Raw genomic sequence first — 17745 nt, forward strand, 5'->3', positions numbered from 1 at the left:
TAGAATAACAGCCAACATTCTCTGCTAACATAACAGCAACTGACAGCAAGACATGCGGCCATGTTATGACAACAGCAACAGTAACAGCAATAACAACAGGAGCAGCAAATATAATAGCAGCAGAGACGGAAGTAACAGCGCAGCCAGCAAGTGGCCATGCGACCTGGCGGCAATTGGTAAGCGCCGACGATAAACAGTCAGCAGCGATGCTTTCATTGAGGCAGCAGCATACATTTTTGGAGGCTGTTGCATGAGGCGAGCGAAATAATGCGATAAAGTGAAAACGATAAAAAAGAGAGCGAATACAAAAAACAAGTAATATAATTTAAAACAAAAAAAAAAACTCAAAGCCGTTGCAGTGAAAAAAATTCGGTTGTCAAAAAGTGTTACTGAAAAGTGGTTGAATGAGAAAGGTGTTGTGCCATAACTTATTTCGGCCGGTTGAAAAAAAAAATTAGTTATCAACTACAATAAAAGCAAAGTAAAATATAATTAGTATAAATAAAATTTCGTTATCTGTATAAATCCGTAAATAGTAGTAAAAATTAATAGTAAACTAAACAAACAACAAAATAAACTATAGAAGTTGCGCTTATTACCGTTAAATAAAATAAACGCTATCACGCCAATTCACTGTACACCAAAAAACAACGTCGTCCACTTGTTGAGCTGCATGATTCCAACTGGAGTTTGCACAGAAAAGGTAAGCAGCGAGCGTAATTTCAGCACCACCCCGAGCAGGTGCATCTATAAAATTTGCATATGTCTGTATGCATGTGAATTTTTTTTAATGTTCTTATGGCGCATTACTATCAACAGTAGGTGTTAGTTAAAGCCGGCAACAACACCAATTGAATTTATCGCATTTATCACCGACAAAAACAACAAGAAAAACGCGCGGCTGATGAGATAAGCGTAACAAATTACAGACCAACAACCAAGAGGCATTCGAAAAGCACACAAATTGTTGGCAGACAAGACAGCGTAGCAAACAAAAAAAAATACCAAAAAAAAAAAAACGAAAACAAAAATAAACAACTTGACGGATGGTTACATACAACTAAACAGCCACACATACTTACACTCTTCTGTATTGCCTTATGCCGTCTGGTCTGCCGCCATTGTACTCTGCCACTTGAGTGGCTATACATCCGTGACGCCGCTGATAACCCATTCAGAATTTCTTTGCAACTCAGACAAAACAGTTGGGCTCCTAAATAATCTGCAGTGTTTATATGACCGGTTAAAAATTCAGCTACTCAGCGTCTGTTTTTGTGACATTCTTTTTTTTCTGCGTGCAACACACGAACAACAAAAAGCGTATCGGTTCAAGTGCAATATTTTACAGGAAGCGAATATATTTCACAAAACCTCTGTATGCACATTTGCACCAAAAATATTCCAACAATTCATTCGCTTAATTGCAGTTTGCATTCACAACGCGCCGCACGTCCAAACGCACGCGTGCACACAAAACAGCGACGAAAGGCAGCAGCGCCACAATAAAGCCACCTAAAAGCATTGACAGCCAGCCTTATTGCCAAGCCAAGTGAGCCAAGTGAGCCAAGTGAGCCGACCAGCCAAGCCATTGCAACTCAGTGCAACTTAACAGGTAGGTCCATCACATTTTCAAGCTCTCTGTTTTTAGTTTATTATTTTTGTGATAAATATTTATTTGTATGCGTAATATTATTTATGAATGTGTCCATTTGCTGCAAGCTGCACTTTCCCGCTATGAATCGTCTTTCTCTTTCTGGCATCGCGCACTCTCACTCGTTCAATATTCGGTCAATAAGCATGCCTGCATACCTATTTACGAGTAGTTCTTATGCACTTCATAGTCCACATTCAGGCTTTGTATTTTTTTATTGTAAGCATTTTTAGTTTTTTCTTTTGTATTACGTATTTTTGTTGTCTGTGGCGTGCACACGCATTTGAATTTCTAATGAGGCTGAGAAACATTGTGCAAGCAAGTGTATGTGTGTAGTCTATGATAATGTAAATATATATGTAAGTACTTTCCGAAAGTGCCAGCTGTACTCTCAGGCATGCGACGACACATATACATGCATACATATGTACCCGCATATCTATTTGAAAAAATAATAATAACAACATTGTAGTTGGTTCTTTATCCCCCCTTTTTCCCCACTCTCTCGTTATTACGCACAGTGCAGTGACATTTATCAGTTTTGTTAAACACCCAATGGAACTTTTTGGGTGAAAACTAGATACGTACCTGGTTAAAGACAGATTATTTTCAGCATACCCTTATAAAACAAAAAAATTCTCATAATTTTGAACTTAGTCTCAAGGGAAAAAGTACCGCATTTCCAAATTAGAGAAAATTTTATAAACATAAAAAACCGTAAAAATGTAGGAGAAAAATTAGCTTAAAATATACGAATTTTGTTGATCGCCACACCATTTTAAACGCATTTCACAAAATATTTCTGTTCAAAAAGTCCCCAAATTTGTTCAATAAAATCAAAAATGAATAGCGTGCGTCTTGATACTGTTCCACAAATGGAGGGACCTACAGTTTTAAGCCGATTCTGAACGGCAAATGGTTTTTATGAGGAGCTTTTGCAAGGCAGACTTTGTCATTGACTTCAAATTGTTCCCCAAGACATAAAAAAAATCGCATATTTTATCTGGTCCGCGGCCACTCTGGAGGGGAGAGAAATGAAAGAGCGGATGAGTGTGCTAGAAAAGGCTCTAAGCTTGACCTTCAGCGAGGGGTAGGGACATACGCATTCCTCTAAACGAACTGTATACTGTAATTGACTTGAGCGTAGTGGCGGAGACCAATCGAAGGTGATCTCTGACTACTAACTGCAAGGTCGCCAAAGCACTCTGTCCAAAACGGAATCTTAAAATGACAAAATGTCTGCATGGATTCAACAGATCAACTACCAGAGCCCTCACAGGTGATGTAATGGGTCACTGCTCTGTGGCTACCCTAGCCAGTAGAATAGGTGTACCTCACAATGACTTCTGCAGGAGTGAAGAAGAAATTGAGTCAGTACAAAACCTCCTCTGTGAATGTCCTGCATTTTAAAGAAGTCGTGCCAATTATCTCGGCTATAATTCTTTGAAGACCTGAGAAATTTATAAAATGTCTCACGGGAGAGACTAGTTCTTAAAAAGATCTATGTGGTTTAAGCAACTGGATGAATGGGTGGATGAAAATCAAATGCAGGTGGGCCTTAGGGCCACCGGGTGTCTTGTCTAAAACAAGCAACCTGACTAACTTAACCTTGGTCGACTATAAGTGCTCAACGTACCAAATCTCTGCTCACTCTGACTGACTCGATGCCAAATTGAACTTTACTGGTACGACTTCTATTGCAATTGCCGCGATGTGGAAGCGGAAGTAAGTGTACAACACCATCACGTGCCACTTTCTAGTACTACCAAAACGAAGGGCAAAGAACTCAAACGCTCGAACACTCTTCTTTAAGGAAAATTGAGCACCTAGGTACCGTGAAGACGCACACCACAAATGTTATGCAAGTTTTTTTAATTACACTTTGATTTTAGGGGACAAAGGTAATTGTAAAACTCCTGCGGCATCACAAGGAACTGGGAGCCTGAGGGCATCACTCTTAGGACAACCGCCTAGCCTAATGCAAGCTTCATTCAAACTTTCCAAATACATATATCTATATTAAAGGTGGCGCAAAATTAATCACCCTAAGAGAAGATTATTTATAATTTTTGCAACCACGGTATGCAAACATACACACGGGCACGTAGGAGTCAAAATAAAGATTTCCATCACTCAAAATAGTTTTTTTGTTTTTTTATAATATTTAGTAAACAAAGTTATTCAAAAACAAAATTGACTAGTTTTGCGCCTCCTTGTATAACTAATATTCGTATATCTATCATGACCCGAACTGAAAATCAGCTTTAGAGACCATGCGTCTTATATATCTGTGGGCTTTTGCCAAAACAACGTATGTGACTTTCACAAGTTTTGCTCTAAGGTCAATAAACTCTGATGTATCACAGAACAAATTAATAAAAATTTAATTGCAATTTTGTCAAATAGTTACTCAAGCATCCACTATGAATTATTCACCTATTAAATATTTCACAAAAAAGCAAGCAATTTAGTGTCTGATAGAAAAAAGTACAGAGTTGGCTTGAGTTGTTATATGAAAAGTGCACAGATATCTCTGTGAGATGAACCGTCGGATTTGACGTGTTTTAGTAGCGTTAAAGTCCGACACTGACTAAGGCTATCGATTGATTTTACACCTCGTAAAAAAATAAAAAAATAAAATATTGTTTAGAAGATCCTATGCTGACCCTGTTCATTTAAATAAAATACAACTTACCAAAAAAATATTTACCAGGTGGAATGCACTGCGTTGAGTAACTAAAGCCCAGGGACTTATTGAGCGATACTGCCAAATTATTCGTTTCATATTTCATCTCTTTATTGTTCATTTTTAGATTAATTATATTTTATTATTGTTTTATGGAAATATATTTCATTCCACTACAAAAATCATTTCAATCCAAGTTCCCAACTCTGTGCAAATTAAATAAAAAAATTCAGTAAATTTTCATCAAAATTTCTCACATCTTAATCAGATTTTTCAGAAATAATTCGGGTGCGCAGTTTTATGGTTCACTTAATTTCATATAATAAGGTGTAATTTTCAGATACTCAAAAATGGGATTGTCTTTTGACAACTTTCTGTTTTTTTGCTCTGAGTTTTGGGTGTTTTCTTTCGGTTAACAAATTTTTGAGCATTCATTATGTAACAAAAACTTCAAAACCCCATCCAACTTTAAGCCACTTCAAACTTTAACTTTTTTGTATATATAAAAATGCACACTCAAATCTTGGAAGTTTGGAACGTGGTTGGTTGGTTGAAATTGTGATTCATCCAGAACCCAACTAGCGCTTCCGCACAATTTTGTTGCCTCATCCTCGTTACCAACTTGTTTAACGGTAATGCTGTAATACTGTATCGAGTCTGTGCAGTTCAAGAGCCTTATTAGGTTGTTGACATATAAGCCAGACAGTTATTCGAAACTCTCGAACAGCAGTTTGTCCGGGGTTAACATTCTGTCCTTCCATAGGGCAGGGCATTCACAAAGCAAATGGAAAACTGTTTATTTTTTCCCCGGTTGTTTACAACTGTGACAGTATGTGTTGTGAGGATGCCCATTTTGGCTTATTATTCTCCATCAGACTAAAAGCCAATTATGGTGGTAATTAAATAAGAAACAAATAATTTTTAAAAGCTTGTCAATTGTTGTCCTTGTGCGGTAGTCATTTAATGCTGCATATAGATTTTTCCAATAAGAACAAGTTGAAAAGGGTTATTTTTCTAAGAAGCCGCCTGTGAAAAGGACACTCCCTTGAGTACTGCCAAAAAGGTATTATCTCACTCAGAAGCTCAAGCTTCTAGTTATTTTTGAGGCCTACGAAACGCGCGCGTCTTAAACCATTATGAATATGAGGTACTTGAGCGCAGATTCTCTCCCAATTATCAGCCGATTTCAGCATAAAATATTTCTTTGCTTAAGATTTTAAAGGTTTCGGAAGCTTAGCATGGACATTGGGTTCAGACATGATGAATATCTTTTTCTCTCTCCGGGTAAATTGGGCAGTTTGAAAACTGTCATTGCCAAATCTGTGAAGATATTTTCTAAATACCACGTACCCTGAAAGGGTAAGAATGGGTATTCACTCATGCGTCCATCTAGGTGATCTGTTCCACCAATCCTTCCAGTACGCCTGCTTCTGCTGCAATTCCTTTACGTCTTACTAAACATCGTGTTCGGATAGCCTTCATTTCGTTTGCCAAAATGTCCGCAAAGTCGATAGATGGCTATTAGTTTCATTGAGTAGCTATTTATATTCCAGACTGGTGGCGCGTACAGAAGAACCGAACTGGCAACCCCACTATATAGTAGTCTTCTGCTATGGCTAGGCCAACCGTTGTTGGGTATTATTTGTCCCATCAACTGCACACTCGATGCCTTCTTCACAGCATATTTTAGGTGCGTTGAAAAGGGGTAAAACAAGTTGTGTGTGACGAATTGATGAAATTGTTTTTTTTTTAAGATTCCTTATATGCCATCAGGTATGGAATATGAAATCATTACAATACTTGCCGCAATTTCGAATAGTAGCACCGAACTGAGTGGACCAATTTTCAATAGAGTGCTGCTGAATTTCAGCAATAACCTTTGTTATGTTGACTTCGCGTACATCGGTCAATTTTGATTTATTGGTATGTACCTAGACTACAGAAATTCCACAAATCCGTACATTTCATGATCCTGATGGCTCATCCGAACTTTACATTAGAGAACCACATCCTTTAACCTTTCATACTAAATCTTGTATTTATCTTTTTAATTTTACATATGTATCTCACCATGATGATTTGGCATCAGTGTAAACATCGACTTAACCCATTAGAAAATCCTATCACATAATTGAAATTTTTCTTAGGGTCACGTATGCTGCTATTCCTTGTAGCCAATATACGATAATTTTCATTAATCTTTATAGTTTTTTCAGCTCTCAGCCAACTTGACATGTATGAGTAATTTTAAATAATTTTTTTATGTAACTTAAGCTAGAAAACCGTCTACCGGAATAGATATTGATATAGACCTAAATTCCACTTACTTTAACATTTGTCATTAATTTTCCTACGAGGTGTGCACAAACCAATAAACGAATCCACTTCAATCGCTTTTGCCTTAATCGCTATTCAGAATTACACATCGACACCCTTACACCCATCGTGCATGTGAGCTATTTTTGGGCAGAAATGCTGATGGGTGTGCAATTTTGAATTGTTCTTCGGCTTATTTATTTTATCCTCTTTCTTGCATATTTTTGCATATATTGACTTTTTCCGGTTGCACTTGTGAACTCTTTAACATATCGAAATGTGCCAAACAAAATGACTTACACTACAACTGAAGCATATCGAAGAGTGAAGCACAAAAAACAGCGGGGCTTTGGCAATGCATTGGACTCAAAAATAATTTATAATTCAAGTATGATGTTGTGGAAATTTAAGTATCTTTCGGTACTAAACTTCAAATAACTCGAGCCAAAAATATTTTCTTACGTTTTAAAGAACTGAAAAAATGGTTGCGTAATAGCCTAGACAGACGGCGTCGTTCATCGGGATTACCGGTGTAGTTAATTCTGATTAAAATTGCAGTATGACCGACGATTGTTACACGGATTAATCAACAGCTGATTGCTTAGGTAGTCGTGAAGACACACTTAGACCTTTCGCATGTCCATTGTGATACCACTGGAGCTTATTCTGACAGCTTCCTAAGACAGATTCTACAGAAATCGAAGTACGGGAGTCCTAGCCTTCTGATTGCTTATTGGGTAGTTTTGTCAGTAATAGAGGGACCGTGGATATCAGCTGGCCTAATACTAAAAAATAGAATTTATTAAAAAAAAAAATCGAATGTGTTAGTGCAAACTAGCATTGCATCCAGTCTTTCTTGTTCTTCTCTTTAAAATGGTTAAATAATATTCATTCACAATAGATATTAACTGTTTCTTTTGGCAATGTTCCCATCGAAAATTCCCCTAATCCGCTTAAATTGTGAGAATTAAGGGGACAGATACTTGCAAACGGCCATATTTTCCCTGATTTTCATTAAAATTATTTAAAATGAAGAAGTCAATATATTTTTCTCAAATTTGGCTTACAGTTTATTTATACGTTAAAATAATATATAATAATTTGTTTTTTTTTTTTATTTTAATCATTTAAAATGGCGGATGCACACTCAATTCTTCCAGGAAGGTCGCAGCGGGGCTTCGCAATCGGCGGGCATTGTACCATCGGCGTCAGTGACCTGAATACAAAAAACCAAAACTTTTTTTGTTTATTAATGTCACAATTTCTATATGAATTAAAAACAAACGGTAAAAAAAATTCCTGAAATAAAATTCTTAAAAAAAAATTAATTTTGGAGCGAATTTTCCTACTATTTTTGCTTCGAAAAAAATATTTTTCGAAAAATTTTCGAATTGTAAGTTTACATAGAAATTAATATCATAAAAAAGATGTGTGCAACATTTCAGGGAGATGGGTCAATAACTTTTCGAGTTGTCGTGTACGCCAATTGGAAAAATATAGTTTTGAGAAAAACTCGTCTAAAGTTTGAATACTACGGTGGGCAAAAAGTAAGGTGAATTTGGTTGTAAAATGAAAAATCTTTATTTATTCTTGCAAATCAATTTCATCCCCTTCAAAATAATCCCCTCTCGATGAAATACACTTATGCTAACGAATTTTCCAATCCCCGAAACATGCCAAATAGTCCATTTCCGGTATAGCCATCAGTCCTTCTTCGATTCAGCTTTTATCTCCTCAATCGACTCGAAACGCGTTCCCCGGAGTGGTCTCTTGAGTTTCAGGCGAATACGGTGGTTGCGGAACGATATGCGTGGAATTTTTGGCGAAATGGCCCCAAGAGTTGTTGGCCCATAATTCTGGTCTTTTTAGACGAATTGCTTCACGTAAACGACGCATAACGCTGGAAGGAATTCATAGTGCATCACACCACGAAAATCGAAAAAAACTGTCATCATGACCTTTGTTTTTGAACGACTTTGACGTGCTCTTTTCGGTCTGGCCTCGCCTTTAGCACGATATTCACTTGATTGGTCGGTTGTTCCGGGGTCGTAAGCGTAAATCCAAGTCTCATCTCCCCTAATGATGCATTTGAGCTTGTCCTGATAGTCTGAAAGCATTGGTTCACACACATCAACGCGACGACTTTTTACTAAGAAATTGAGAGTTTTCGGTACCAAACGAGATTTGACTTTTCGTAGGCCCAAATGGTTTTCACAGATCCTTCTGATATTCCGATCATATCAGTAAGGTCTTTAACAGTCAACCGACGATTTTTGAGCACTAAGTCCTTCACTTTATTGACGTGTTGGTCATCTGTTGACGTCGATGGTCGTCCGGAGCGCTCCAAGTCATCAACACGTTCTCGACCCTCTTTGAAGTCTTTGTACCACTTATAAACATTTTTCTGCGACATGGTCGAATCACCAAATGCCTTATGCATGCTAAACGTTTCCGCAGCAGAAATTTCATTCCGTAAACAAAATTTTATGGCACTTCTCTAATGCCACCGTCTCTCGGCTATAAATGAAGATTTTTCATTATTTCAGAACAACGACAAATGGCATTCATGAGACTGCTTAAAAATATATTTCTTAGTACTGGGAGATGGAGTTTTTTTATTTTTCAATTCCAATGAAAAACATATTTTTATTGGAAACTCATTATCTGTTCAAGGAAGTATGAAGTAGAGGATCTACAATTTACAATTTTGTTGGAACTTTCTATTATTTTATACAGCATCAGGACACTACCTAAGCAATTTCTAAACAAATATTATTCTCCACAGCTTCAGTTATTTGTAAGTCATGTACATAATTTCTATCTTTTGCATTGGCTCTCAGAAAATAGCCCAAAGACGTTGAATCGGTCGATGATTCTTCACTGGAACTTATTCGCAATGAATTCCCTAGACTTTTGGCAAAGCAGCTTCTTTGACTTTAACAAGTCACGATTTGATTACTAAAAATTTTAACATGATTTTTCGCGTTTCGCTCAGATAGGTTTCTAAGCTAAAAATATGAATGATAAATAATTTAAATATTGCATTAGAATTGATTTTGTGCATAGTAGGAAGTTTTTATTAAATTGGCATGAGTTTCTTTGGTTTTAGTCAAAAGTTCACAGAATAGATTTTAGCTTAACATGACACCTTCTTGGCAATATTCTTACCATCAAAAAATAGGTAAAAAAACGATGCTAAAACACCTATTCCGTAAACCCAATTGCTCTGAACTCCGTTCAATTGACAACTTTGATATTCCCCAATGCTTTGCTTACAGCAGCGATGTTTTCTATTGAATGACCGGAGCAAACGTCTGGTTTAGTGTATTCTTTAAATCTTATAAATTTATTACATCGGTCGGTATCTTGTGAATAACTTTAGTAATGTTGGCTTGCTAGCTTCCAGAGCCTCAATCGAAGCCCGTTTATTCACAAAGCATTTAAACTTTGCATACCTCTACAATTAAAAATCCAAAAGTGTGATATCACACGATCTTGGTGGCCAATCCACTGGTCCGAGACGAGAGATAATTTGCTCACCGAAACGACGACGCAAAGAATCGATTATTTCACGGACTGCATGGCAAGAAGCGCCGTCTGCCGTTTTGTTGGAACCAAATGTTGTGGAGATCACAGGCTTCAATTTCCGGCATTAAAAAGTCGTTTATGATGGCGCAGTAGTGCTCGGGATTCACAGCATCGTCTTTGAAGAAATATGAGCCGAAGACTCCTCCAGGTCATAGGCCGCACCAAACGGTAGTTTTTAATAGATATAAGGACTGTTCTTGAATGGCTTCGCATTGCTCTTCAGCCCAAATACGGATATTTTGCTTATTCCTCAAAGTACTGGAAACAAACCTCATCATTGGTGGTAATTTCAAAGGGATTTTGTCCAATGCGAAACGAGCGTCTCAGCACTCTCAACAAATTCCTATAAATATTAAATTATTTTCAAACGAGGATTAAGCTTACCAAAAATTATTATCGTACTTTTCCCCATGACTAACTTTTTTACTTATCTTGACAGTTGTTTTGAAATTTGAAATTCGAAACTTGCAAAAACTTCGTGGCTACAGTGGAAACGGAACACTTTTATGATAGCACCAACGAGAATCGCTAAACAATCGTATGTGAAAAGGCAGAGTGAAAAATGTCTGTGAAAACGAAACGAAACTTTTTTCACTTCACATTTACACAGAACGAGAATTGGTTTCGGTTGTTACACGGCATTATTTTTATATGATGCTGGATCGAATCCAAAATTTTGAACGCATTTTAGTAAATTGTATATTTTCTGCTTAACAACTGCCTCTCAGAGATGCCATCGAGCCGTGACAACTGTAAATAAAACATAACAAAAAAAAAGAAAACATAGCTAAACAAGAAACTCAAACTTGAAAGACCCTATATTTTATTTTACATATTCGCGGGGTCGTTCTCGAGCTCACAAACCTCAGATAACCAAGCAAGTCATATGCCACACTAGCGTTCCGTCAGCTGTGACATCCACCTCCCGCCTCTATTTTGTTTCTGCCTCGAAATAATTTTAATTTAAGCTGTAGAATAAAAGGTTTTTTATAAATGGGTTTGTATATTTATATAGCCAGCTCATTGTGTGCCCACTCTATTTGTCTGGCACTATTTTAATTTTATACAATATAATTACATATTTCCCACCATTGACGTAGCTAACTTCACATGGCACACACAAATATATTAGCGCCTAAAATAATTATTTTATTCATTTCGATGTGAAAATTTATTATAATTAGTATGGAAAGTAAGCATCAAATTAATATGTTTTTATTTAGTGTGGTATGTAGTTTTGTATGAATATTTACGAAAATGAGTGTAAAATTTTAACAATCATTTCATTTTTTTCTCTTAATTACATTCAACTGTTTTCAACGAAATTTCAATATTTGTGCATACTGGATGATTTGTCTGATCTAATTTAATAACACTCATTGGCGCTAATTATTAAGCTCATTGGCGTGACTGAATGTGCGCCATTACAAAATTATACTACATCAATTTATGACATTTGTTGTACGGCTCACTTAGTCTAAAAATTGAATACCTTTCTGATGCCTGCATTAAATTTACAAGCCCTCCTCATGAACCATTCAGTGTCTCTGGTAAACTTTGCCAAACCCTTTATTATAAATTAGCAGTTTTGGGTTTTACGCCTATAGAAGATTTCTTTTACTCTGTGCGGCGCAGGTAGGTAGGTAGAAAGGGCAGTCGGTCTCTAAGCCAACTCACTTAGTCCATTGCGGTCCATTGTGATGCCACAGTAGTAGTTTATCGCCTACTCCTCATTAAACAATTTTTTTTTCATCAGTATCATTTAACAAGGCTGAGCCAAAATATCTAAACCTAGTGGTATGCCACGCGGGACAGTAACAGAGAGGATGTCTAATGGAGTCTTCCTCCTTCTCATTCTTGCAGCTTCTGCAATAGTCAAAATGAGGTACGTTGAATCTTTGAGCATGTCGACATATGAGACAGCAATGCTACTTGCTACTTGTACCCCACAGTTTGTGGCGGCCTATTAAACAATGACCAGTTAATACCCCCATCAGTTTTCTTATAGCTTCTCTGTTAAATCTTAATAAGCTTTTTGATCGACCGCTGCTCCATTTCAGCTATGTCTGTCTGCTTAGTTCGCATGTTGTGAGGTTTTGCCAACTTGTATTTACCTCGTTGATGATTTCCCTATCTATAAGTAGTTTACAAGTGGATTTTGGCACAGGTATCAGTCTCTTATCCACTTGGAGGTCAAGCGTTGTACCGGTTCGAGCAAGTTCATCTGCCTACTACAAATATACCTATACTACAGGGTGGGCCATGTAAAATTTGCTTTTCGAATCGGCTATAAAAAAAAACGAATCAATATTTTTTCAAACTTCTTTTTTTTATTTTGAAGATTGAACATTGTCATTTATGAATGAAAAATAATATCGTTGAAATCACTGCCACGACTGGCTTTACAGTAGGCCATTCGATCAACCCAATTTTTAAGCACATTTTCGATTGTTTGGGCTCCAATTTCATGAATGGCAACTTAGATTTCATGTTTTAAAGCATCAATTGTCTCTGAATGGTTCGCGTAGCATTTGTCCTTAACGACTCCCCACGAAAAATAGTCCAACGGGCTCACAGCTCCGAGGTGGCCAATTGATATCGGAATTTCGGCTGATTATTCGGTTTTCAAAAACGGTGGCCAAAAGTTCGAGTGTAACTTTGGCAGTGTGACAAGTTGCACCGTACTGTTGAAACCAAATGTCGTCCATGTCATCCTCTTGAATTTTTGGAAACAACTCGTTGAGCATGGCCCGGTAACGCTCGCCATTTACTGTAACCGCGGCTCCTCGCTCAAATTGCCGGATGATGCCGCCAGATCAAAAACCGCACCAAACTTTTTTGAGCCCCAAATCCGACAATTTTGCTTATTGACGTAGCCACCGATGTGAAAATCAGAAAAGAAGAAGAAGACTCACCACTTTGGAAATCGGTTTTCAATATTTCCCAATTTTGTTCAAGCGTATAGCGTCCCATTTCGTAAATGTCAAACCTTTAAGTAAATTATGAACACATTTGACATGTCACTTGTGTTACCATTCTCAAAAAAATAGGTTGTTCAAAAAGCAAACGCTATAGGGCCCACCCTGTAAAAGAGGAGTTGAGGCGCTCATACCGAAATATTTTGAAACATTTTATTTATGATCCGGTTTAGTTCAACTCAATTATATCTATTTATTAAAAAAATTATAATTTTTCTACTTCCAATATACTTAAAAGCTTTTTAAACACAAATTTACCAGTGTGATTTCCATTTTTATAAGAAACATCAAAAACTTTAAGTGCAGAAAGAAATTCCTAGCTGCACATGAACTAAAAAATTGAGCCGCAGCAATGCAAACTGAGTAAGGCTAATTTCTGGAGTCTACTGGTAGGACTGCAGACTTATCAATCGAAATTACTTTCTTACTTATTTCGAAAAGTGAACATTAAAATTTTCCTTTGCAAAAGATTAAACATATGAAATATAATTGTCGCTGCTCACTGCTCAAAATTGCAGGGCAAATCGTAAAACACTTTTGCACAAACTGAAAAATTACAAATAATAACTCTCATTTAGTTCTTTTGTTCAAAAGCTATTCACAATGTTGTGTGCCATTGCATTCACAGCAACAGTAACTTATTGGAAATTCCATAGTTATTCAAAAAATTGAACGGGTGCCATTTCAGCTTTTACAAATATTTTAATATTCGCATCGATTTTGTGGAAAATATTCTCTGTATTATTATTTGCCTATTTTATGCCACTTATTCCTCATTCTACTTCGAATATTTATTTATATTTGCATTTTTATTTATTTCTACTATCGTTTCAGAGCACTTTCGAAATCAGCCGGTTGAAGATCAGTTTCGGAATATTCTGAATGCACCTATAAGTAATTCAAATTAGGTTCACAAATATCCGCTACAACTTCCTCTCTGGATTTTGCATATCGACTCATCGGCTAATTCATCTTTTATTCAGACAGGTAAGCTTCGAAGCAAATATCTTTTCTGTGTTCTGCTCATCTGAATTTTGTTACAATATTTGCATTTATTTGAAAAAGCTTAAATTTTTTTCTGTTTCACGTGGCAACAAACATTGAAAGCAGATGACAGTTTTGGGGTGGTGTATTAAGTAAAAAATAGTGCGCTTAACCCTTTGATAACTGCGCGAACTCTAAAAAAGATAATACAAAATGTTAAATATTTATAAGTTCGATGAAAGTTGAAAGTCAGAAATGAAAATTTTAAAATAGCGGATCATATTAGACCAACAGTTTTCTTTAAAATTGTTACTTCTTATCAAAAAAGGACTGTTTTGGAATTTTTGAGAAAAGAATTTTCAAATTTATAAATTTCTTTTTTTTCATAAGTAATATTTAGTACAGTGTACTAGGCAGTTGTTAATTGGGCAGCGCTTTCCGGTCTATCGGTGAGTCCTCTAAAGGTCCGCCCAGTGCTCAACTCCTCTCAAAAGGGGCGCTCTGTTGGTGCTTCTTAAAAGGTGAAATATCTAAGTCTAATCCTTCACATAGGGCGAGGTGCAAGTGCAACATTGGGATAGGATATGAAACATTCGCCTTGAAGGTTTCAAGGGCGCTATTGGCAAAAGATGGGGTCTCTCACCTAGAGTTGTATTTTGGATGTATAATACTATTATAAAGCCAATTCTTTTGTATTTATATGAACTGTATGTATGTATGTACATCAGCTGGTGATTATGGTTGACCTGTATGTCAGATGTTTAAACATAAATATAATAAATAACTGGCGTATACACTTCTGTTAGGTATTTGGCCGAGCTCCTCCTACTATTGTTGTTTTTTGGAAAAAGCAAATATTCTTTTGATACCTCTAAAAAAATCACCCATTTTTGTCATGCTTGCAACTCCTGAGGCTTTAAAAGGCTAATGGCATATCCATAAGCCTAAGTGAAGCGACAAACTTATTTACTGCATTTTTTAAATCTAAATTTGTTGACGAAGAACTCGATCCTCCGTCCGACTTTTTTTCTTACTTATTTTATGCCCTGAACTTTGGAGGTACTTGCCTCTCTCCTGAGGATATTATGTAGTAACGCTTTAATTAAATTGATCTCATCCTCTCAAACTGATGCTGATGGACTTTCAGCAGTTTTAATAAAACATTGTCCGGCCTTGGTCTATCGCCTGAAAATTATTTTCAACAAATCTTTATCGTCGGAGTGTTTCATTGGCGCATGGAAGCTCTCTTTCATTACGCCCTTCTTTAAGAGTACCAATAAAAATGACGTTATAAATTATATTCCTATTACAAAGCTATTACTATTTCCAAATTTTTCGAGCACGCGGTCAATGCATAGCTGAGCTTTGCGGTTAAATCTTTAGTTTGCCCTAATCAGCATGGGTTTATTGCTAACAGATCTCCAGTATCTAATCTGGCTGCTTTTAATGAGTACTGCATTGATGCTTTCTCGTCTGGCTTCCAAGTCGGCTGTATTTACACAGACTTTTCGAAAGCCTTTGTCAAACTTTCTCATATAATCTTAGTTAAAAAATTAGGTTGTTTCGACTTTCATTCTGCATTTCTGCAATGGATAAACTCTTATTTGAGCAATAGACGCTGTGTTCTAATAAATGATGGTATTTCAACTACCCTCTTTGCTGCCACCTCTGGTGTTCCGCAAGGAAGTATCTTGGGACCGCTTTTATTTGTGTTATTTATTAATGTTGTTTAAAGTTGTTTCTCATTTGCTAAATTTTTGCTTTATGCTGATGACCTTAAGATCTTCTCAGCGATCAAGACTCAAGAGGATGCCATTAAACTTCAAGCCGATATGAATACGCTTTACTTGTGATGTCAGAATTCACGACTTTCGCTGAACTTATCTAAGTGCTTCCAAATATCTTACTCGAAAACATCGAAAACATGTGTCCTGCAGTGGGTCAGCGAGTTTAATGATCTTGGCGTTATCTTTGATAACAAATTTTCTTTCAATAACCATATAAATTATATTACTTCAAAATCTGTTTCGATGTAGGGCTTCGTCAGACGGCACGCCACTAAGTTCTCTGATCCCTATACCATTAAGTTAGTCTATACATCTTTTGTTAGATCTCATTTAGAATTTGCTGCTTTTATTTGGAGACCTTGTAGACAGCAAGCTATCAATAGAATCGAACGTGTGCAAAAAATATTTCTCAAACATGCCCTTCGGTCTCTGAATTTTATTGATCCTTCATATTCTGCTCGTCTCAGCTTATAAATCTCAAGTCCTTAGAAATTCGTAGGTCTTGTGTGTGTAGGTACTGTGTCTTTCGGATTCGATTTAATGATCCCCAGCGATCTCTTAGGAACTTCTATCCGTTTTATGGGGGGAAACTCCAAAACTAAGAACGACAGTAATGCTCCTATTACTCGTGCTTTACGGGAATTAAATTCCGTTCATACTGATGTTGTTCTCGATTCTTCGCTTTCAAGAGTAGCATTTTTAAATCTCTTGAATTCTATATTGTAGTTGTTTTAAAATACATGTAATATATCAGTAGTTTAATCTAAGCAACTTTTGTATCATAGTCTGTAAGGATTGTAGTTCATAGACTTAAATAAATAAATAAATAAAATTTGGCAACCGTATCAATTTTTGATACCCGAGGCTAATTGCTTAAAATTATTTTAACTTAAGTTAACAAACCTATATTAAATTTTTTTTGAAATTTTATCCCCTCGAATTTCCAATCATTTTTCAACTACTTAGTTAAAAATGCTAGCATTCGTAATCGTAGCTAACTATAGCTGAATGTGTCCGAATGAATTCGGGCATTACGTCAACTAAAACGGAACTGAATCTGAGATGGTTTTTTATACAAGAACGTAAATGGTCTCGAAGCTTCGCCGACTTTTAGAAAAAACTTTTTCGCAGCGAAGAATTTTAGTCTCAGCTCATTTTTCCTTAAAACAATGGAAAAGATAGTTGATCAGTATATTAGGGAAAATAATCTAGCTAACTTCCCACTGCATCGACTTCAATTTGCCTATCAACAGGGAAAATCCACTGAGACTGCAATACACAGCCTGGTAACAGTTATTGAAAAGGCTATTGAGTCCAAACAGATAGCTCTATGTGCATTTATTGACATATCAGGGGCTTTTGATAACACTTCCTATGAGGCAATCTAAATGCCCTATATCTAAAGGAGGTAACTGAACCCATCACTAGATGGATAATATTCCTGCCGAAATCTAGGACGATCAGCATCAGAACTAGGAGGAACAATCAAATCTATTAAATCCACAAGAGGTTGCCCTCAAGGTGGCGTACTTTCTCCTCTTTTGTGGACTCTAGTCATAGATGAACTTCTCCACAAACTGAATAACCTAGGATTTCACACTCAGGGCTACTTTGACGACCTAGTAGTTTATGTATTAGGCTGGTATGAGGAAACCATTTCGGATCGCATGCAGCAAGCCCTTACAATAATAAATAAATGGTGCACGGAAAAAGGGCTCTCCATTAACCCATCCAAAACAACACTTGTACCGTTTA

At 36.6% G+C, this 17745-nt stretch overlaps 1 protein-coding gene across 1 annotated transcript in view; it reads left to right on the forward strand.

The window, feature by feature from the left end:
- Positions 1-236: 236 nt before the first annotated feature.
- LOC129246153 (calcium release-activated calcium channel protein 1) overlaps positions 237-17745 on the forward strand; it is an 88098-nt gene continuing 70589 nt past the window's right edge. The window contains exons 1-3 of the mRNA XM_054884725.1: positions 237-703; positions 1428-1612; positions 14054-14206. The gene's annotated coding sequence lies outside the window, so the exon portion shown is untranslated. The remainder of the gene's footprint in view (positions 704-1427; positions 1613-14053; positions 14207-17745) is intronic.

The sequence above is a fragment of the Anastrepha obliqua genome, chromosome 4 (genome assembly GCF_027943255.1).
Source record: "Anastrepha obliqua isolate idAnaObli1 chromosome 4, idAnaObli1_1.0, whole genome shotgun sequence".
Taxonomy (NCBI): Eukaryota; Metazoa; Arthropoda; class Insecta; order Diptera; family Tephritidae; genus Anastrepha; species Anastrepha obliqua.